Source organism: Balaenoptera acutorostrata, chromosome 15 (assembly GCF_949987535.1).
Source record: "Balaenoptera acutorostrata chromosome 15, mBalAcu1.1, whole genome shotgun sequence".
NCBI lineage: Eukaryota > Metazoa > Chordata > Mammalia > Artiodactyla > Balaenopteridae > Balaenoptera > Balaenoptera acutorostrata.
In genome coordinates, this window is record NC_080078.1 from 30,399,179 (window position 1) to 30,422,293 (window position 23,115).

Here is a 23,115-nt window from a genome sequence, read left to right on the forward strand (position 1 = left end):
TCTCTGCCCTGCGCATGATATCTGCAGGGCAGGAGCTGAAACCACAAGCGTGTGCGCACGGACTCTCCATTTTCCAGCAACAGGTGATTCACGGGGAGGCTCAACTGGCCAATGTCTCTTCCCAGGCCCGTGCTGACTCTCCGTCAGCCTCTGATGGAGCGCGCTGCCCCGTGCCCTCCAGGGCTCCTGGAAGCCTCCCCCTGCGCCGGCCCATCCCCACTCCTGGGCTGCAGGTGGGGAGAGCCAGGTCAGAGACCTTAGGTCAGTTTCTCAAGGTCCCTGAGCGAGTTAAGTGCCAAGAGCCAGGCTCTGAACCTCCGTCCGCTTCCCTGCAAGCCCTCCCCTTTTTTCCACCCGGAGATGCCCTGGTGGGTTTTGGAGAGTCAGGGGGAAACCCTCCTGGGGAAATCAGGGCCCAGACACCCACGGGGGCCTTGGCAGATACCAAGGCCACAGCATTGGGAGGGGCGTGGGGAACCTGTTTTCCCACTGAGGGTTTTAGGATCAGCTGCCTCCAGCCCCCCCAGGAATGGGGGAGGGGAGGCCGGGCGTGGGCCGCATAGCCTGTAGCCGCCTCTGTCCCTCCAGTGGGGAAACTGAGATTCACCTGAAATCTGGGGACAGGTGTTCGTGATGGAAGCCGCAGAGGTGTCCCACGGTGGGGGGTGGTGAGGGCAGGGCCAGCCGGGTGGGGCTGACACTGCACTGCCCCACCCAGAGGGGAGGGGCCGAGCCCTCTTCTGGCTTCCCGGCCCCAGTTTAGGGCACAGCTCTTGAGGGGCTGAGGGGTCTGTGGCCGCTGATTGTAAATACAGGGCACAACCATGCAGCCCTCCCCGCCACTCCCCTGCACACACAAGTAACGTCTAAGGCCCTTTGTTTCTGGAATGGAAGTGAGTGTTTCACCTAGATTTCCTTTCTCTGCCCTGCGCATGATATCTGCAGGGCAGGAGCTGAAACCACGAGCGTGTGCGCACGGACTCTCCATTTTCCAGCAACAGGTGATTCACGGGGAGGCTCAGCAGGCTAATGTCTCATCCCAGGCCCGTGCTGACTCTCCTGCCCTCTGCGGCCTTCCTGGTTGACGGGGGCACGGCTGAGGCCGCCTCTTTGTCATAGTAAACTCTGCCAGACGTGACCAGGAAGGGAAGTCTGTCGAGACAAAAATACATGAATGCCTTCTCAGGCCAGATGGGGTGGCGGTAGATTGCTGGCTGCTTGGCGGGATTTGTCTGGAAGGCAGGAGTGCAGCCACTGTCCCGGGGAGGTGCAGATAGCTGTGTGTGTGTGTGTGTGTCGCAACATGCGGCTGCTGCCCAGCTCTGTGGACAAGTGAGGCCTCTGACATGGGCTTCGGGGGCTAAGGCGGTATGGGGGTGGGCTCTCCAGCCACGGGGTGGTGGCAGCCATCCCCCAAAGGTGCGGTGAGGTCCCAGGCGTTGGGACTGCGGAGCAGAGTCCTTCCAGAAGAGGCAGTTAAAGGTTGGCGACAGGACTCCAGTGCAGGAGGATGGGCTCCGGGGACGTCTTACTGGGCGTAGGCGATTGGCAGCAGCAGCTGGAACAGGGAGCGAGGGCAGCTGGCACCTTAGACAGAACTGGGGCCTGACCCTCGGATGTTGGCTTCATCTTGTCCAGGGAAGGATGGGGGTAGGGGTAGGGGTGTTGGGAAGGGGAGGCTCCCTTTCTCACCCCAGGAGCGATGGGGTCTGGCTCCCTGCAGGAGTGACCCAATAGTGCAGTTTTGGCAGGACTGACCCATGGGGCGAGTTGTCAGATGTATCTGGCTCTTGTTAGGGACAGGCCGAGGGGGGAGTCTAAAAATATCCGAGGCAGAGCTGCTACCCAGGGAGAGTGCCGGCCTGGTAACCCAACACCCATGGCAGCACTAGCTCTGCTCTGCTCCGGTCACTGGGACTCTTCCAGGCAGCCAAGCCTTGGGCAGAGGGTGGGAGGGGTGAGAGCGCTCTGCATTCAGGGCAGCCGTGGACTAAGACTTTCAGGGACCTAAGGGCCTTAGAAAGTCCCAGTTTGCCAGCTAAGGATGCTCAGAGAGGTGGAGTGACTCACCCGAGGTCACTCAGCAAGTTGGCGGCAGTACCTGGACGAGATCTGGGTCTGGGGACTCACTGCTGAGGAGCTGGATGGCTGGGAGTGGTCAGTGGGTTTCCAGGCCAGGTCCCCAGGGTCAGGGACCCTTATGGCATGTGTCATCCATCTGGGATGCTGATCGGAGAAAGGTGGGCCAGGAGCCATGCTCAGGCAGTGGGTCACTTCCCACTGGCATTGGGTCGCTCCCGGCCACAGCTGTCGGGCTCTGGGGATGTCGTCCATCCTGGGGGTGGGGGTGAGTAGGAAGACGGAGGCTGGAGGAGGACCGTCTTCCCATCTGAAGACACTTGGTTTGTTCACATGGTATCTCAAGGGTTTAACAAGGAGTTGTTGACCTGAATAGTTGAATTTCTAGGGCTCTCACTTTCCTGGGGAGGCTGGGTTTCTGTTGATCCAAAAGGGAACTGAGGGTGAAGAGATTGCCCAGCTTCCTGCCCTCCTCGGACAGGTTGGATGACATCAGCTTCTAGAAGCTTCCTAGCACTCCTGGGTCTAGAGCTGAGGGAGCGGTCGCCGGTGTGATATTTGGCGTCAAGATTGTTCTGAGAAATTTGGATGTGAAACATCTATCACCCTGCAGGATGCAGAGAGGGACAAGTTAAGTCCCTCAGTGAAAACTGCTTGTAGCCTAAGACCAAGTAAGTTTGCCTGATAGAGAACTCTCTTTGAAGATTTCTCTTTCTGGTGCTTCTGATCACAAACTTCTCTGGAGGGCTCTCTTTCCTTAAAATGAAATTAGTTTAAAAATTTTGCAGTGAATAAATATGACCCAAAGTCTCATTCATCTTATTCTAATGAACGTTTCCCAAAGCGTGTTATCACTGGCGGTAACCAAGATCGTTTTTAAAAGTTCACAGCTGAACATGAAACGAAAAAGAGTAATTATGTCTTTTTCTCAGTTGGTAGTTGGGAAAAAAACACGAACAGCACACAGACCCATAGTTTCAGTACTGTGCAGGGTGAAACTTAAGTTGATATTTTAAACTTTAAAGCATTTTTTTAAATAATGGAAGGATATAATTAATAAGCACAGGTGATCCTTGGATTTGGCACAAATCTTAGTGCAGGAGTGACTGCCTTTTGGGAGATCGCATAACTGGGGCTGAGATGTTCATCCTTTTGACATGACTAAACCTGAAATAACTGTAAGCTCCCCACCCAAGCTCGTCTTCTGCAAAGAGGCCCCGATGTTCAGCTTCAGACCAAACCCGCCACTCAGTTTCCAAGGGAGTCCTCCCCATCTTTGATGAGGGTCATCGTGCCGCCTGGATGACCTTGGCCGGTTGTTCCAGGGATTGGAGGAGTCGGTATATTGATGTATTGTACATGGAAGTGGCTTGAGATGTTTGTGGTTTGCTTGAACCAAAGGAAAGCCGAGGGAGGGGCTGGCTTGCCCACTTTCATCTTGATGGCTGTTGTTAAGTGACTCTGGGCAGTGAGCTGTGTAGGCAAAGGGGGATTTCCCTCTCTTCAAAGCAGGTTACAGTCTAGCGAAGAGGATGGTGGGTCCAAGGATGTATGCGCCAGGACCGGGGTCACGAGATGAAGTTTCAGGGAAGCCCATGTCGTGGTGTTCAAGAGTTTCCTTAAGGCTGTAGGACTGGAGATGGACTCAGAAGAGTCCCTAGAATTTCCCTGGGCACTGATGGTTCCGGGTTTGCAGAAGGGAGGGAAAGAAACGGCAGAGGTTGCAGGCAGGAGCCCTGCTTGAGAAGCCTTAAGCGTCCAGTTAGCCTGCAGTGCAAGGTGTGGGAAGGGAGGGCAGGGTTGGGGGGTAGAGCTGGGAGGGCGAAGGTGAAGGGGGCTTCCCTCCACATCCCAATGAACCTGGCTAGGTAGGCAGGCATGATGATGTTCCCACAGCAATGTTGGGATGAAAAAGAGAGAGAAAAAGGAAAAAAGTGGAAATAACCTGGAAGCAACTAAATATCCATCAGTCATGTTACAGAAGTTTAAAAGAACAAGATTCAAGGTGGGTGGGAGGGGCAAAATAGGTGAAGGGGATTAAGAGGTACAAACCTCCAGTTATTAAATAAGCCATGGGATGTAATATATTGAACTACTAGACTTACGGAGATTATTTCAAAATGTGTGCAAATGTCAAATCACTATGTAGCACACCTGAAACTAACATATCGTATGTCAACTATATTTTCAATAAAAATTTTTTTTAAAATTTGGATCGCAGAGAAAAAAATCTCGAGGTTCATCTCTGTGTACCAATATAGAAAAATCTATAAGACACTATTGAACTAAAAAAAAAAAAGAGCAAGTAGCAAAACAATATATGGAAAAATAGGCTATTTATAAACGTCGCTACATTCTTATGGCCTCATACCTATTACATGTATGCAAGAAAAGTGTCTGGAAGGATACATCAGAATCAGTCAGTGTGGCTGGCGTGGGGAGAGGGGAGAGGAAGGAATGGGCCACGGGACTCCGGTCTTGTTTGTAACAGAGAGAATATATTCATGGGTTACGTGTGTACATGAAGTTCAATAATGATGAAATAGTCTTCCCTGAATTCAGTAAGCAGTGCGAGTTTTGTAGGTTTTGGGGTGGGGAACTTTAGGAGATGGGGGGCATGGTAGACAGACAAGGTGGCAGTAGTGCAGTAATTCAGGGGCCAGGTAACCGGGACGTGTGCCATCCAGCCCCCATGGAACATGGCCCTTGAAACATCCCTCTGTGGCCCCCTCACAGGCGTGATGGGTTTCCCGTCTGGGTGCTGTTAACAGACAAGTGGTGGTTTGGGGAGGGAGCAACGTGGTACATTTAAGGTGTGCTAATAGGGCCATTATGAGATCCCTGGAAAGGTATCGAGGAGACCATTGGGAATGGGAGTCTGGGCCTTTGAAGAGAATTCAGAGAGACACATAAAGACCTGGGTCGGGAACTGTGCTTTAGGTTGGTGTTTGAGAATAGGAGAAAATGACTTTCATTTTGCCAGTCTTAGTAGCAATAATTTACCATGGCTATTAGTATAGCATTTATAGGGTGCAGAGCAGCTTGGGCCATGTGCATTACATCCTCTGTCTCATTTAAGATGAACAACAACCCTATGAGGTAAGGACTATCCCTGCCCTGTAGATGAAGAAATGGAGTCTTAAAAATTTTGGGTTAGGATTGAACCCAAGTCTCATGGACCCCACAGACCCTGCTCTATTGGATGGATATATCCCATCAACATCCCTCTTTTTCAATACAGATGTATGCGTCCTCTTGAAACAATCCTGCCCCTTTGGGCCAACAAAGTGCCTTTGCTGCAGATGTGCGGGTGGGTGTCTTGGACACCAGTGTTCTTCCTCCAAAGTCAGCTTTGTCAGTCCTAAGGGTGCTGGACCACATGAGGGTCCTGTGCCCTTAACAGCCTGGTCACAGAGAACAGAACTCACGCCCACCCCTCCCCTGGGCAAAACCATCTTGATTCCTGTATTTCACATGTGTGTGGAATGGAGAAGGGTGTTCTGGGAACCCTGCTTTGGACAGGAACCCTCTGTCTAATCGGTAATCACTTCCATTACTTCTGATGGTCTTTGTTTGAGGGACCAGATCTGTTGAGTTCCCTGGGGTGACACCAGCATCCAGCACAGAGCTAAGTGTGCCGTAGGTGCTCAATAAATCTGTTGCATGAATAGCTGAGAGAGGGTGTCCTCCCGGCCTCCTGCTTTTTAGCCCACCCCAGGGACGGGTGGCAGGGGTGGGGTGGGGGACGAGAGGGGCTCGGGGCTCAGGCAGCGGCTCGCTCCCCCTCCTGCAGTTGGTCTTGCCTGGAGGGCATCAGGCCCAAGTGGCATGGTCAGCGTCCCTTTATGTCAGCGTGACACAGGGTCACATTCTTCTAGGCCGGAGCCCAAAAGAGACTTAATCATCCTCCCGCCCAGAGTGTGGTCTGCACGCCCACAGGCATTTGGAGATGATTTCTGTAGCATACAGGCAAGGTTACAAACTGTAATACGCTCATTTTTTTTTTAAAGTGTATTAGTAAAATGTCAGTCGCTTGGCAAGTGATACTGACTTTCCATTTATGGTATAATACACATTGAAAAATTAATCAAGTGAGACTCGTGGTTTTTTTTTTTGGCTGCATTGGGTCTCCGTTGCTGCGCGTGGGCTTTCTCTAGTTGCGGCCAAGGGGGGCTACTCTTCGTTGTGGTGCGCGGGCTTCTCATTGCGGTGGCTTCTCTTGTTGCGAAGCACAGGCTCTAGGTGCTCGGGCTTCAGTAGTTGCGGCACATGGGCTCAGTTGCTCCACGCATGGGATCTTCCCAGACCAGGGCTCGAACCCGTGTCCCCCGCATTGGCAGGCAGATTCTTAACCACTGCGCCACCAGGAAAGTCCGAGACTCGTTGTTTAAAGACAGTGTGGGTCATGACTAGTACAGGTGGGACACAGGGCAGAATGATGGCGGTGGTGTTGACACCATTGGTGACCCATCCAGGTCCCCTCTACTGGGTGATGTGCCCACCCCCAGCTGTGGTGAGTATTGGCTGCTAAGGACTCGCAGCTTCCCCTTCTCCCCAGGAATTTCGAGAAGTCTGGAGATGCCTGGCAAGTTATGCTCCCCATTCCCTGGGCTCATGGCCCCAGGTGTGTCCCGGAGCCTGGCCTGAGCCCCCCTCAACCTCACCTGTGTTGTCCCAGGTGCTTTTTCTGCAGTTTCCAGGCAGGGGAAGAGGAGCCTCAGAATATTCGTGCTCCTGCACTCAGAGGCGAGCCGGAGGCCGTGACAATCCCAAGGGATAGGAGGATGCTGAGCCGTCATCACCTGTGAGGGCCCCGCACCGGACACTCTCCCGGTCGTCACCTCCTCGCTGCTCTGGGCCTTCCGGGTGAGGCCTGAGTCGGGAGGAGAGCGCCTGACAGGTCACCATCCCTCGAGCCGCCGTGTGCCAGGCACTGTCCTGGGCACTGGGGACACAGCAGGGACAAAACAGACATAAGCCCCTGCCTGCAGTCTAGAGGGACGAGACAGAACAAAAGAAGGGACTAGAGGTCAAGAAGAAAACAGCAGATGATGTGCAGTAACTTAAGGAAAATAAAACAGGGTCACTTATCTTGGATGGTCTGGGAAGGCTTCTCTGAGGAGGGGGCTTTGGAGTTGAGGCTGAATGAAGGGAAGGAGCCATTCACCCCCAGATCTAAGAACTTTCTAGACAGGGAACGGCTCGTGCTAACATCCTGGTGCCTTGGGTCGGGGGGCGAAGCAAGCTCAGCCTTCTTCGCCTCCCCCCCACCCCGCCTTGGGGAAGGAAGGGCACAGCTTGGGGTCCTGACTCATCCCGCTGGTTCTTTGGGGCGCTCTGTGAGGGTCAGGACTGAGTGAGTGGTCCCTGTCCTCATGTCCTCGAGTAGAACCTACTGTATGCTCGGGACAGATGGCTGGGAAATGGGGTCACATGCTCCCCACCTCTTGGGGTGTCCTGGAAAGTGAGGGGCTGGCTCAGTTCCAGCCCTAGGGGGTGGGTGGTCAGTTGTAGGTGTGGGATGGTCACCTTTGGGCGCCATGGTGGGTGGGGCGGGACTTCTCGCTCAGACCAACTCAAGGCCTGGGGTCCTGACCCATGGTTTCTACCCTCCCTCCCACCTCAGGGGCCACCGAGGGCTCTTAGGTGTCCTTGTGTCAGACCCAGGGGGTTGGGGGTGTTGAGATACCAGCCTCCAGTGAACTCAGAGCTCTCTCATTGTATTTTTTAAAATCTCTTTCTTAATGAGTTTTTAAAAGTGTACAGTTCAGTGTATATTAGTATATCCACAGATATGTGCAACCATCACCACGGTCAATTTTGGAACATTTCACCACGGCCAAAAGAACCCCCCCCCCCCAGGGCTTCCCTGGTGGCGCAGTGGTTGAGAGTCTGCCTGCCAATGCAGGGGACACGGGTTCGAGCCCTGGTCTGGGAAGATCCCACATGCCGCGGAGCAACTAAGCCCGTGTGCCACAATTACTGAGCCTGCGCGTCTGGAGCCTGTGATCCGCAGCAAGAGAGGCCGCAACAGTGAAAGGCCCACGCACCGCGATGAAGAGTGACCCCCACTTGCCACAACTAGAGAAAGCCCTCGCACAGAAACGAAGACCCAACACAGCCAAAAATAAATAAATAAATAAATAAATATTTAAAAAAAAGAACCCCCCCATACCCTTTAGGGATCACCCTCCTATTTTCCCATCCCCCTCAGCCCTAATTAACCACAAATCTGCTTTCTGTCTCTATTGATTTGCCTATTCTGGACATTTTGTATAAATGGAATTGTACTGTGTGTGATCTTTTGGGTCTGGTTTCTTCGACTTCGCATAATGTCTTCAAGGTTCATCCATGTTGTGGAGTCTATCAGTACTTCATTTCTTTTTATGGCCTAATAATACTCTGTTGTGTGGATATAACCCGTTTGGTTTATCCATTCATGAGTTGATGGACATTTTGGTGGTTTCCACCCTTTGGCTATTGTGAATAATGCTGCTGTAAACATTCCTGTACGTTTCTGTTGCTCATGTGTTTTCATTTCCTTTTTAAAAAATTTTTATTGAAATATAGTTGATTTACAATGTTGTGTTAGTTTCAGGTGTATAGCAAAGTGATTCAGTTATTGTGTATATATATATGTGTGTGTGTATATATATATATATATATATATATATATATATATATATATTATTTTTTAGATTCTTTTCCATTATAGGTTATTACAAGATAGTGAGTATAGTTCTCTGTGCGAGTGTTTTCATTTCTCTTGGGTATTTACCCAGGAGTGGAATTGCTGGCTCCTATGATAACTCTATGTTTAATCGTTTGAGGACCGGCCAGACTGTTTCGCAAAGTGGGTGCACCGTTTTACACTCCCAGCAGCAGTGGATGAGGGCTCCAGTTTCTCTCCTTCCCCAGGTTTGAATTCAGTGTCCAGTCCTGTCCTAGTTTCTGGCTCCTAAGAAACTTCCACTGGTGAAATTCCTATAGATCTGGAGCAGGTTGCTGGGGGCCAGGGCCCCTGGGGCTAAGCGAGGCTCCTAGGTCTGGGACAGGCTGGGCCCACCTGAGTAGGCTGGGGGATGGTGGGAAGGACTGAAGGGCACATGGGGACCACCTGAGAGAGAATTGGAATCCGTGGAAGGCAGAGCCCTCCGTAAGGCTGTTTTCTGCACGATGCTAGAGTGATTTTAGGTGCTGCTGGATACGACATTAAATGACATTAAATCACTCAATGACAAAGTGGTTCCCTTTTCAATGGTCTTTCAGCTCTTGTGATTCCATCAAGGGGAAGATACCTCTTCGACTCTAGTTTTCCTTTTTCTTTTTTTTTTTAAAGCTATATTTTTTATTATAAGTCACAATGTCACAGGCAGTATGCACTCTTTGTGTCTGGCGTCTTTCACTCAGCATAAGGTTTTATGAATCATCCATGGTGTTGTACATGTAGTATGTTGTTCCTTTTGTTCCTTTTCCATTGCTGAGTAGTATTCCATTTTATGGCTGTCACACTCTGTTGGTTTTTTTTCCTTTTTTTTGTGGGGGCGGGGGCATGCCACATGGCTTGTGGGATCTTAGTTCCCTGACCAGGGATTGAACCCAGGTCCGTGGCAGTGAAAACACTGAGTCCTAACCACTGGCCGCCAGGGATTCCATCTCTTCGACTCTAGTTTTCCTCCTTTAACCAGACAGAGCAGGTCTTCACTCAGCCCTTTGGTGGACAACAGCACTGAACCAGAACTTGTGAACTTTTTTGCGGGGGGTGGCTCTTAATTTTCACGATCAGTCTCTGCGGCAGGTCATGCTGATTCTCCATTCCCAGAAGCAAAATATTTCTTCCTGAAATACATGTATTTCTGTTAGAGAGTGGGTTCATTTAATGACAAATATGAAGTAAAATCTCACGGTGGTACTCAGGAAGGAGGTAAGCCAGTGACTGAAGTTTGGAAAACCTTCTTCTGATGTTTAGGGCCCAATTATCAGGTGCCGTGTCAGGAAGTGGTGAGGTCTCCATTCCTGGGGCCCATACAAATGGAAACTGGTTGCTATAAAAATAATCCAGGCAGAGGCTGGGGCAGGGGTGGTTCTGCATGATCACACAGCGCCTTTCAGCTAAGACTGCATGAGTCTGCAGTTCTCATTGTGTGGGGTCTGTTTCCCAGCTCCACGGCTGGACTGTGTCATAGCTGCAGATGCACGTCATCAGAGGTTCCCCAGTCGGAAGGGCAAGAGGTTTGGGGGCCTGGCGTTCTTTCCAGCAGGGCAACCTCACAGTCCCCCGGGTCATGCTGGTGGGGAAATGTTAGAGTGTCACTTCAAGTTCATGGGGATGGCTCCCCAGCTGGCTCAGCATCTGCCTGATCTTGGGTGTTTAATAGAGGGCATCCCTTCCTGTTATTGCCCCCAAACCCCTAGTTAAAGGATATGACCTGCCAGCTCTCAGGTTAGTGAGTCTGTATGGGCTGGGTACCCCAATGGAGAGATGCTGTGTTAGGCAGGGTTCTCCCAGAAATAGAACCAATAGGATGTGTGTGTGTGTGTGTGTGTGTTTGTGTGTGTGTGTGTGTTTGTGTGTGTGTGTGTGTTTATAGAGAGAGAGAGAGAGGTTTATTTTAAGGAATTGGCTCATGCAGTTATGAAGGCTAGCAAGTCCAAAATCAGCAGGCTAGGCTGGTAGGCTGGGGACCCAGGGAAGAGCTGATGGTGCAGTTCAAGTCCAAAGGCTGCTCACGGGTGAGGGGGATGTCAGTGTTTTGTTCTATTTGGGCCTTCACCTGATGAGATGAGGCCCACCCACATTATGGAGGGCAATCTGCTTTACTCAAAGCCCACTGATTTAAATCTTCATCTCATCCACAAAGACACCCTCACAGAAACTCTGTGGCCCAGCCAAGCTGACACAGAAAATTAATGATCACAGATACTTCAGGTGGACTAGATACACAGCATTAAGTAAGATAGAATCCCTTTTAAATCATCCTCTTTTAAATTCCCTCCCAACCCTCCAAGGAGAAAAATCTCAGTTTTGTGCTAATATGTCTTTAATAAAACTTCCCAAACACACGTGACATCCTGCTTCAGCAAAGGGAAAGGAAGCTGGCCTTGGACTCAGAGTCTTGAGCAGCAACAGTTTCTAGCTGGAATTGAATAACATTGTTCTGTTTTCCTTGTATTTCTTTCTTCCCAGCACCCTCTATTTATGGCAGGCGACTGCTAACTTTCCATTTCGGTTGTGATATAAGGTTTCTTTTTATAAAAATGTAAGTTTAAAAAGTGAGTAGGCTACTAGTAACACAGGTGGTACACGGATATACCTGAGATTCTGCAGGTGGTGCAGGAATGGCTGATTGGGGGAACATTGACGCAAGCACAGTGAGGGTGGTGCCTGAAATATCCCCTAACTGTCCACATGCCTTGAGCTGCCTGTTGTCTGTTTGCCCTTCTTCCCCTCTGGAGACAGCTGGGTGATTTATTTCCACCTGATGACTGCCACCTGAAAGTGGCAGTGGACAAGGAGAGAACTCTGTGGGGAGGGGAAAGGTCTGGGGGTGGCAGTTCTAAGAAACTCCTTGACCGTGATGCTGGTCATGATCGGTGCATGTACAAAGTACTTGCTTTGTGCCAGATGCTGTTCTAAGCACTTTCACTCTGTTATCTCCCAATGGTCCTAGGAGGTGGGCATACCATTGTCATCCCCATTGTACAGATGAGGAAACTGAGGCACTGAGTTGTTAGGCTGCTAGACTGCAGTCCAGTCTGGCTCTGTCTGTGCTCTTCTGTGTTTTGCACGTATTACTTCCTGCTGGTCTTCTCGCCTTTGTCCCCTTCATGGGTTAACTTACCTGGAGGTGGAGGCCTGGCTTCCTGGTCCTGGGGCTCCTTGGGTCTGGCTGAGTTGTAGGCAGTGATTCCCAGTCCCTAACTTGCTGGCAAAATTCACCCACAGAAATGACAGTTTAGGAAAGATGAAAAGGCTGCTGAAGTGAGTGCCACTGATCTCCTGAGGGTTACTTGAAAGTCACTAATACGAGATGCTCTGTGAAGGGAAGAACATTCCTAACCTAATGGCTGTGAGGACGGCAAACACCCTGAGTCTGACACCTGCCTCACCTCAGCCACCTAATCTGAATGACATGTTGAGTGCCTGCAGGTCCCAGCCTTCTCTGGGCCTGGGGTTTAGTGGGTTTAGTGGGTGGCATAATTATCGGGAGCTCCTTGGATGACAGCAGCCAGCAGGGAGCTCTTTAATTGAGGGGGTCAGACAGCAGTCATTGGCAGAATGGCGGTTATTAGGTCTTCCGCCAAAGCCGTGCAAACTAGCAGACATTCACCAAGTGTTTGCTGAGTAACCTTGGGCACTGGGGATGAGTAAGACATGGTTTCTGTCTTTGAGGAACTCTGAATCTAACAATGCAGAGTTTCCCCTGTATCAGTTAGCTCTTGCTGTGTAACAAACCATCCTGAAATGCCAGGCACATTTCGTTTTATTGCCCTTCTCTTGACTGCACTTTGCAGATACTGCGTTTTTTACAAATTAAAGGTTTGTGGCCCCTCTGCGTTGAGCAAATCTACTAGCACCATTTTTCTGACAGCATTTGCTCACTTTATGTCTGTCACATTTTGGTAATTCTCACAATACTTCTAACTTTTTCATTATTATTGTATTTGTTATGTGACCTGTGGTCTTTGATGTTACTACTATAGTTCACTGAAGGCTCAGATGACGGTTAGCAATTTTTATAGTAAAGTATTTTAAAATTAAGGTATGTACATTGTTTTTTTAGACATAATGCTATTGCACACTTCATAGACTACAGTGTAGTGTAAACATAACTTTTATATGCACTGGGAAACCAAAAAAGTCACATGACTCACTTTATTGTGATATTTGCTTTATTGCAGTGGTCTGGAACTGAGCCTGCAGTATCTCCGAGGCTGTAATGGCTTAAAAGAGAAAACATTTAGTTCATGATTCTGTAGGTGGGCAATATGGGCTGGGCTCAGCTGGTCTCTCTCACGTCTCTGTGGCCAGCAGGTGGGTTGGCTGGGGGCTGGCTGGTCTTAGGTGGCCCTTGCTGGAGAAAAGCTCATCTATGCTCCATGTAATCTCCTACCATCCAGCAGGCCAGGCTGGGCTCATTTGCGTGGTAGCCGAGCAGACAGGAAGTGTGTGAGGCTTCCTGAGGCCTGGGCTCAGAATTGGCACTTTTGCTGCCTTCTATTGATAAAAAGAAATCACAAGGGCAGCCAGGTTCAGTGGGTGGGGAAATAGATTCCACTTCTTAATAAGAGGATTCGATTTGCTGATAACACTTTGTTAAAACCTTTTGCATGTATGAATATAAGAAATACTGGTCTGTATTTTTCCTGTCTTTGGAATGCCGTGCCTGGTTTGGGGATCAGGGTGATCATAGGATGATCATAGGATCATAGGATGGGTTGGGAGCCATTCCCTCCTCTTCGATTTTCTGGAAGAGTGTGTGTAGAGTTGGTATTATTCTTCCTTAAATGTTTGGCAGAATTCACCAGTGAGGCCATCTGGGCCTGGAGTTCTCTCTTTGGGAAGGGACTCCAGAGCCTTGATAAATATTTCTTTCTTCTTGTATTGCCAAACTGGAAGGAAAAGTCTGGCTCCATTTCTTGACTCCTTTTAAATTTATTTTTCAATATTTTTAAAAAGTGAAGTATAGTTGATTTACGATGTTCGTTAACATTTCTTGACTTCTTAGCGCTTTAGCCCCTTGAAATCTGGCTCTTTTCCTCCCTCCCTCCCTCCCTCCCTCCCTTCTTTCCTTCCTTCCTTCTTTGCTTCATTCATTCACATTTGTTGAGCACCATCTATAAACTAGACACTGTTGTAAGTTCTGAGAATACCGACCTGCAGAACCTGCCAGGTCCCTGACACTGTGGCCGGAGGGAAAGTTAACCCCCAAATGATAACTACAACATAACATCACGCCATGAGAGGTACTAAGAGGAGAAAAATAAAGAAGGGCTTTAGTTTACTTCACTAAAATTGTTATTACCAAGTTTGCCAGTGAGCGAATTTTCCATCCTGATTCCTTTTTCCTACTCTGTCTCTCTCTCTTGGCTTTGGGGTCCCACCATCCGCTCTTGGTTTTCCCCCGACCCCTCCTCTCTCCCAGCCCTTTCTCCCTGGTGCTGTTTCATAGTTATTAGCGGCCGTATCTCCCATCCACACACCCACGACACAGGGATTTGTGTGCCCAGCTCCTGTCTCCTCCTGGGTGACAGTGCCGCCCATATTTCCAGTTGCCCGGGAGCATCTCCGCCGTTGGTAACCAGACATTTCTAACACCGGTGAACTGTTTCCCTCACCCTTCAAATGTGCTTCTCCTGCTCTAAGCCAAGCACGTGAGTGGAACCAGCGGCCACTCTGAGCCCCCAGAATCCTTTGCCCGACGCTCCACCCGTCCCCGGGTCCTGCTGATTCTCCTTCTGAAGAGTCTCCCTCCCTCCCTTCTGCTCACCTCCCAGTTTTTACCTTCATCTGGACCCTCTCCTTTTCTCACCAGGGCTTCTCTGACAGCTTCCCCCAATTCGTCTCCTTCTAATCCGTCCTCCTGATTGTGGGATGTTTTTCTTCTAGAGGCAGATCTTATTCCTTTCCTGCTTCAAAGCCTTCCCCCTCTCCCCACTGCCCCCAGGATAACACTCAAACTTCCAAGCCCCATCGAGCTTCTCACCCGGCGTAGAGTTCTGGCTCAGCCCCGGGCCCTGCCCAGCTCACCCCCTGCTCACACTGGTAATGCTTCTGTACCTCGGAGCGTCCCGTTCCCTTTGCCTGCAACACCCTGTCCCCACAGCTCTGCCTGGCAAACCGCCCATTGTTTGAGACCCAGCCCAGATGTCGCTTCCTCCGTGAAGCCTCTGATGCTGCCCCGACCCCAGCACGGGGCTAGTCACACTTTCCTTTACGTTCTCATAGCACGCATGTCATCACGTCATGTTTATTTATTTATACGCCCTTGTTCTTGATGTACCTGGCAGCTCCCACGGGACGTGGAGCCTGCCTTACTCACCCGCGTGTCACCAGGGACCAGTAAGCGGTGGGTGCTCAATGAACGCTTGTTGCCTGACATGTAACGATGGCCAGCATCCAAAGCCACACGTGGCCCCAGGACTTTGGACCCATCTCCTGATCAGGCTGGAGGATGACAGGATCCCAAAAGGGAAGAGAAATTCAGATTTAAGGTGGGCAACATGGTGGCTTCTCGGATGGCAGATTGTCTAACTTCAAATCCCAGCTCCAGCCTTTACTAGCTGTGTGATCTTAGAGAAGTTGCTTAACCTCTCTGAGCCTTATTTTCTTTACCTATAAACTGAGGCTAATTATAGCACCTATAGCACAGTGTTTTTGTGAGGAATGCATAAGTTAATACATGTACCTGGCACATACTAGGCAATAAATGTTGGCTATCATTATTGCTGATATAGTAGTTATTATTATTACAGTGGATTGAAAGACTCAGGCAGAATCGTCCTCAGTGGCTTCTGCCCTGGAGCACTGCCAAATCCCAGTGTTCATTTCCAGACAGAGGCAAGCGTTGGCTCTGTGCCTAGAAGCCCCAGACCCAGTGAGCACAAAGCTGGGCCACCCAGGGCGAAGGGCTTCCATCATCCCCAGGGCATCTTGGACGCCTGGCCGTTCGGGCTGGTTGGTGTCCAGATACCAGGGCAGGAAGGAGGCAGAGCTGACCTCTGCCTTCCTGAAAACAGGCCAAAGCCACTGTCCCTTCTGAGTGCTGTGGGTGGTATGTGGTGGAGGGGCGGGGTCTCAGCCAGCCTGGGGCAGAACCGCCAGCTCCAGAGTGGGCCTTGGAGTCCCTCTGGCCGTGGGGCCCGGGAGACTGCTTACCAGCTGGCCTTCCCCGGGGCCCAGCGCCCAGAGCCTCCCTGGCCTTCTGAGCGGGGCCCGTGGGTGGAGCCCTTCTGGGCTGGGGAAACCTCAGACATCAAACATCTCAGGTCTGTTTTGAAAGGTTTTAGACCTCAGGATTGTCCTTTCGCTTATAATTCCGGGAAGAGGCTCCGACTCAGCTGAGAATGGGCCGTGGTTTAAGTTGTAGGGAGAACTCCCGAGGGTGGGGTTAGAATCAGGTGGTCGAGTGGTCATCCTAACAGCCGCGGGAAGCCGCTGGTTCACTCTCTCGCTCCCCTGCACGTAATGGAACGTGGCCAAAGCAGCTTCCTTTTCGCAACAGCAGGCGGGGGCCGGGGCTCCCTGTGGTGGGGATTTGTGTTTTTCTGAAGGGAAGGAGAGGAGGGGACACTCACATCACCCGTGGGAAGGTCCCTTGGCCTTCTCTTCACCTGGAAGACCCTGCTGGTGATGTCCCACCATCAACGACAGATCAAAAGTTGCTTCTGGGGGAGGGAGGGCCGGTGAGTCACCAGCAGGACTTTCTCCACACCCAGTGCTAGATGTGCAGCACACACGCACACACACACACACGCGCACACACGTTTCAAGCAAACATTGGACCAAGGTGTAGTAGGACAGCACCGCTACTTAGGAGGCAGCGAGGAGATGCCAGTTCTTGGCATATCCTATTTGTCATCGGAGGTCTGGATGGACATTTCTGGGAGTACCATGCCTTATCCCAAACCATCAGCCTTTTTTTTTTTAACCATCAGCCTTTAGAACTTGAAGTTCACTGAACCACGAACACTGCATTCTGTGTGCAGAATTTCCATAGCCCCACGTACACCTCCCAGTGCCTCGCCCCCTCCCCCCCTCCCCTACTCGCTCCAGGTCTGAGCCCCAGGGGATTCTTGCTCCTGCGCAAGGAAACCCATTTGTTGCTCCTTCTATTCCAGCTACTGATTCTTCTGCCTTAAAAAGAAATCTTAAGTTCTAATATTCTGTGTTCTCTATTATTTTATGTGATTATTGTTATGGGTGTTTTATAGAATAGGGAGTATTTAGGCCTTCAGTCTGAAAATGCTTTACCATGATTCCTACAATGCACCTAAATCAAGGTGGCGAGATCCACCTGAGTTTCTGGGTGGAAAGGGGGTGATAAATTTAGAAAACAGAACTGAGTCCATTCTACTGTGTGTGAATAAATCCTTTTAGTGATCAGGGAAAAACTCTATCCAAAGTCCAAACCAATCTCAGAGTAAATAAAGACAACACATGCTTCAGCTGGGCCGGTGAGCTAATAGGATAAAAAATGCAAGAAATTCTATTTTTAGTACAAATGATGACTAAAGCATAGATTTTAATGAAGTCCTCTCTTAATTAGCCCAGTCATATCTCAACTTTAGCTAATGGCCAGGGCAGAGAGACGCTGCCTTCCCAAATCCCCCCCTGCCTGGTGCAAAGCTTGAGGGAAATTCAGCCAAAGGTGAAGCATACAAAGATGACTTGATGCTGCCTGTGCCCTCTCGCCTGATTTTCATTAGGCTCTAAGCATGGGAGCAGGAGGGTGGGTAGTATAAAAATGTCCTGGATTTGGAGTTGGAAAACCAGAGGTTAGAGTCCCAACTCTGTGAACTTTGGCGAATCGTGTGATGCCTTTGTGAGCCTCAGTTTTTCATCTGTAAAATGGGGATAATGATACCTTGCCCTGCCAGCTTCACAGGGTTGACGTGAAGATCCAACACAAGATACGCTGTGTAAACTGCAACTCGACCTTTAATCATGAGGAGTCTCATTTCATGTGGGATGACCCCCTCTGAGCACACCCCCTCCCCAGGGATCTGCTTTGTCTCCTACATGTCTTGAGGTTATGCTGGCATCCTGTGCCCCGGTCACAGTTAGGAGCAGATTTGCTGGTCTTGCCTGAAGAATATTTGTCTTGCTTGTCCTGTGACAGCAGCAGTTGCTGAGGCTGCGCCTGGCAGAGAGCAGGGGAGGACAGAGTTGGAAGAGAGGGACTGGCTTGAGACAGTACACTGCAAAGGAGGAGTCTAATTACAGGCTTGCAACTGAAACTGTGCATTGCTTTGCATCTGGGGTTCTGCAATAGAAGTCTTGGAGTGATAAGAAGTTTGGAAAGAACTGAAGAAATGGGGAAAATAGACAGAGCCACAGAGAAAGCAGGGAAAAGACAGTTAGTAATGCTAGGGAAGAGAAGAGTTTTTAAGAAAAAACTGCAATCATAGCACACTATTTGGCCCTGCAGTGTGCAACATTTGCATGGTCATAGCGTAAATGAGAATTATCGATATGTGATAAGACTATATTGGGATGGTGGGAGTAGGGAGATGACAGTGATGATGGTGAAAGAAACTCTTCCTTAGGCAGGAAGTCAGTAATGTTTATAACAGATGAATCAGGGAAGAGAAATGTATGAATATTGTTTGGACATATGGCACTATGGGGAAAATAAACAGCTGAAAGTGTTAAGAGAGATTGCTTCCGGGGGGATTGGGACTGGGGTAGGGCAGAGGCTGTGGTTTTCATCATATGCCTTTGATTCTATTACCTTCTTTTTTCTTAACCATCACATGTATTATGTAGATCAAAACATATTTTTAAAAGAGAAGTTCTGTAAATCATAAGACTTTGATTTCTCGACAGGAACATAAAGCTCATCTAGTACAGTCTCCCACCTTCAGACAGGTAAACACCCCAACCCAGGTGGCCTCTCAGAATGTCCTGCTCAGCCCCTGAAGAAATCACCAAAGGAAAAACAACGTGATTTGGACTGTTCGGTGAAAGTTGTGCTTGAAAGTGACAGAGGCTTTTGGGAAATGGTTGTTGACTATTGAAAGATTGCTGTGCACCCTGTGAGGGGTCTCCCACTGAGGTCAAAAGGGCAACTGGAGTGGGGGCCAGGAGACCCCCTAGTCCTTCTCTTGCTCCCGCTTTGCTGTGGGATCTGAGCGTGTCATGGCCCTTTCTGGCCTCAGTTCCTGCCTCTGGACAATCAGGGCTTTGAGTTTTCCCAGAGCCTTTATAGTTCTACATTCCTAGAACTAGAAATGACAGCAAATAGCTTTCTGTGCACCCAGCACAGCAGAGAAAGAGGGGGAATGGATAATAATCAAGTGAACAAATAAGATGCTTTCTGACAGTGAAAATCTTCCAAAGAAAATAAGCCAGGGGGATGGGATAGATACTGATGGGATACACAGTACCGGAGGGGCGCGGCTACTGGGTGATCAGGGCCGCTTCTCTGAGGAGGGGATGCTCGAGTCGAGGCCCGGACAGCGCACGAGAGAGCCGGCTCAGGGTGCTCCGAAAGCTCTGCTCCAAGGAGCTGAGGCCGGACCTGGCTGGCAGAGCGCTGAAGCCCACAAGGACAAGGGGAGGCCAGAGGGATCAGCGTTCAGCATGACATTTTTGGAAGGGAAAAGAAATTTCTGTGAATGGCAAAGACGAATGTGATGCCACCCTGGGTTTGTTGGGCTGGCCTTCATGCAACATCTATAGCCCAGGGAACTGTCTGTTCTTCAGTGTCTCCAGAGAGGGAGAGTCCCAGAGTCCCAGTGCAGGAGAAAACACGGGAAGGAGAGAGCACCGCCGGGAAGAGCCTCGGGGACGGCAGAGGCTAGTCTGTATAGGCCAGGATTATACTTCTGGGGGAACTAAGGGATGTTATTAACTCAAAAAACATGACATCAAGGCTTGTCTACCTACCCAGTCCGTACATAACAGTTGGTCCAGTACTTTATACCCTTTGAAAACCCTCTGCAGATCAAGGCTGGCATAGCACTAACAGTGTCCAGTATGCTTTGCAGTAAATTAAGTTTGAATTGAAGTGAAAAATTAAAAGTAAAGTAAATTAAATGTACTTATCCTTTGACCCAGCACCTCTACTTCTTGGAATCTGCCCCTCAGAAATACTAACACAGGGCTTCCCTGGTGGCGCAGTGGTTGAGAATCCACCTGCCAATGCAGGGGACACGGTTCGAGCCCTGGTCTGGGAAGATCCCACATGCCGCGGAGCAACTAGGCCCGTGAGCCACAATTACTGCGCCTGCGCGTCTGGAGCTTGTGCTCCGCAACAAGAGAGGCCGCGATAGTGAGAGGCCCGCGCACCGCGATGAAGAGTGGCTCCCGCTCGCCACAACTAGAGAAAGTCCTCACACAGAAACGAAGACCCAACACAGCCATAAATTTAAAAAAAAAGAAAAAGAAATACTAACACAAGCGTGCAAAGAAATAAGTGCAAGGATGCTCACTGCAGTGCAGTTTGGAGTAGCAAAAAGTCTGGAAAGGCCCTAAATGGCCATCAGTGGGGAACTAGTGGAGTAGATGGTGGCATAGCCGCCCAACCGAACACCAGGCGACCATTGCGAGAATGAGGTGGACCCATACGCTGGAAAAGAGTGATCTCTAGGGATATCACCAAGTGAGAAAAGCTGGGCTGGAGGATGGGCTCTTAGCTCCACACCCCTGCCCCCCATGAGCCCCTGGACCCCTAAGCCAAGGGAAATTGGGGCTCTGGGGGACAGACACACCCACTCGCTGTCTAGGGAGGAGGTGTGGGGAAGGACAAGGAAAAAGCACTGCAAGGTGGCCTCTCAATGGTTGAGCTCCACCAATCCAGAAAGTGGACACTGATGCACCCTCCAATCAGGATCAAAGGAGTGAGTGAGGGGCGGGACCTGAGGCCAGGAGTGTTACCCTGGGGCAGCTCCCCCAACATGGAAACCTGAAGAGTGTGGAGTAAGTGTTCCCACCTAACAAATATTTCTGGAAGAATGCACAGGAAACTGGGAAGAGTGGGTCACTAAAGGAAAGGGACTTGAAGAGTGAGTCAGGGATAGTGATGAAGGGGAACTTCTTTCGGTATAGAGATGCAAGGGTAGAGGATCATTTTTAGTCTCTTAAAAGTTCATGGGGTCTTCTCTATTTGTGAATAATTGACTCCAAAGCCTCTGGTGAGGTTACCAAGCAATGCCTTAGGTCTGAAAGTTCTGTCACTGATTTACCTCATTTTGTTTTTCACTGGGGATCTGAATTCCAGACACCAACATGGGAGAGTACTAAGTAGGTGACATGTCTGTTTTCCCTAATTTTCCTGGACTCCTAATGGTTCAAACCAAGCCATAGCCACCCTTGTATGCCTCCAGACTTTTCTCTTACACTGGGCTCAAGACCTTACTTGACCTCTTGTAAAAACTTACTCTTTTCTCTGCAGGAGTTTATTTCTAATGCCTGGAATTCCAACTGAAATCACTCCCAGGTGTGAAAGCAGTGTTGCCCAGACACTAGGCACTTGAGAACCACCTTCAGGATTTTTGCTGACCTTGAAGACCACCTGCCCTTTTATTTACATAATATTTTTCTTAAATGACTTTTAAAACTTCAATAAAGTTGTTTTAAAAGGCGACTTTCTATCACTACTATAAATGGTATTACTTCTTATAAAAAGAAAGAACCTCAAAAAGAAATATAATAGAATCTAAACAACGTTGTTAAATTCTGGCTATGCACTGTGGCCCATCCAGAGTTCTGCTTTTTCTTTTTGTTTGAAAGAAAATTGCTAAGTGTTAGAGACAGTCGAGCACCCCAGGGTCTTTTTCCTTGATGGACTTGGAAGGATTAGGATGGGGACTTTCTTACTATGTGGTTCACTGTTCAGTGGTTCACTGTTCAGTGGTTCACTGTTATTTAATGCCATACCAATGCACCATCCAAAATCATGCCCTATAACATTTGAATTCCACACTTTAGGAAAGAGTTAGTTAAAGCCTTTCTTTCCTTTTCTAGAAAGTTTTAGTTATGTGTCCTTACGTATTTGTGTCATCTGAGCTGGACAATATGTAAAGCTATTATCACCCTGTAGTTATTGGCACTGCCTGTGATGCTGGCACTTTGGCATTCCAGCTGATATTAAAGTAACGTGGCATTCAGTGTGGTAATGCACCTTTTTTTGTGAGGGTCAGAAACGCATCGATTTGGAGGCAGCATGGCATGGCAGCTAAGAATGATGCAGGCCTAAACAAAGGGGAATTTGTCCTTTTTAAAAGAATTGGAAGAATCTCTGAGCTGATTCACTGAGTTCTTCCAAATGATGCACAGAATTGCGGCTGGGACCGCCCAGGCTGAGCTCTGAAGCCACATGGCTCCTGGCTCATTGTTAATGAGTCCCGGGTCTCAAAGAGGGGCCCCTGTGTGAGCTCAGGAGCCTTGTTCAGTCTCACGAGGGAATAATGCGTCCCACGAGTGAGAGTGAGCCTGGTCAGAGAAAGGGTGGAGGGTTTGGAGGGGTTTGTGCAGTGCAGCTCTCTAAGTGGGAGAGTTGGTATCAGAAAAAGGCTATTTTATTCTTTTTTTAAAAAATTTATTGAAGTATAGTTGATTTACAATGCTGTGTGAATTTCTGCTGTACAGCAAAGTGATTCAGTTATACATACATATATATATTCTTTTTCATATTCTTTTCCACTATGGTTTATCACAGGATATTGAATATAGTTCCCTGTGCTATACAGCAGGACCTTGTTGTTTATCCATTCTGTACATTAGAGTTTGCACCTGCTAATCCCAAACTCCCAATCCGTCCCTCCCCCACCAACCCCCCTTGGCAACCACAAGTCTGTTCTCTATGTCTGTGGGTCTGTTTCTGTTTCATAGATATGTTCATTTGTGTCGTATTTTGGATTCCACATATAAGTGGTATCGTATGGTATTTGTCCAAAAAGTCTATTTTTAAATGATTCTATTTCAGAAATATCAGTGGATGCTCAAACTATTGGGGTGACATTTTGATGAGAGATTAGATCTTTACATCATCTCAAAATATCTCCCTACATGTGCTGAACCTTGAAAACACTGCTAAATAAAAGAAGGCAGACACAAAAGGACAAATCTTGTGTCATTCCGTTTCTATGAAATATCCAGAATACGCAAATCCATAGAAGGAAAGCAGATTAGTGGTTGCCAGGGGCCGAGTGGAGGGAGGAATGGGGAGTGTCTGCTTAATGAGTACAAGGTTTCCTTTCAAGGTGAGGAAGTGTTCTGGAACTAGATAGTGGTGATGGATGTACAACATTGTGAATGTACTAATTGTCATTAATAGTACATTTTAAAATTATGTGCATTTTATCACACTT

At 49.1% G+C, this 23,115-nt stretch overlaps 1 protein-coding gene and 1 non-coding gene across 3 annotated transcripts in view; one reads left to right on the forward strand and one right to left on the reverse strand.

Annotated features, from left to right (window-relative positions):
- Positions 1–23,115, forward strand: part of EMP2 (epithelial membrane protein 2) — a 37,219-nt gene that overhangs the window by 1,800 nt on the left and 12,304 nt on the right. The gene's annotated exons all lie outside the window — the stretch shown is intronic.
- On the reverse strand, positions 10,925–11,002 carry LOC114238634 (small nucleolar RNA SNORD66). Its single transcript, XR_003623954.1, has one exon. It is a non-coding gene; the product is annotated as a small nucleolar RNA SNORD66 (small nucleolar RNA).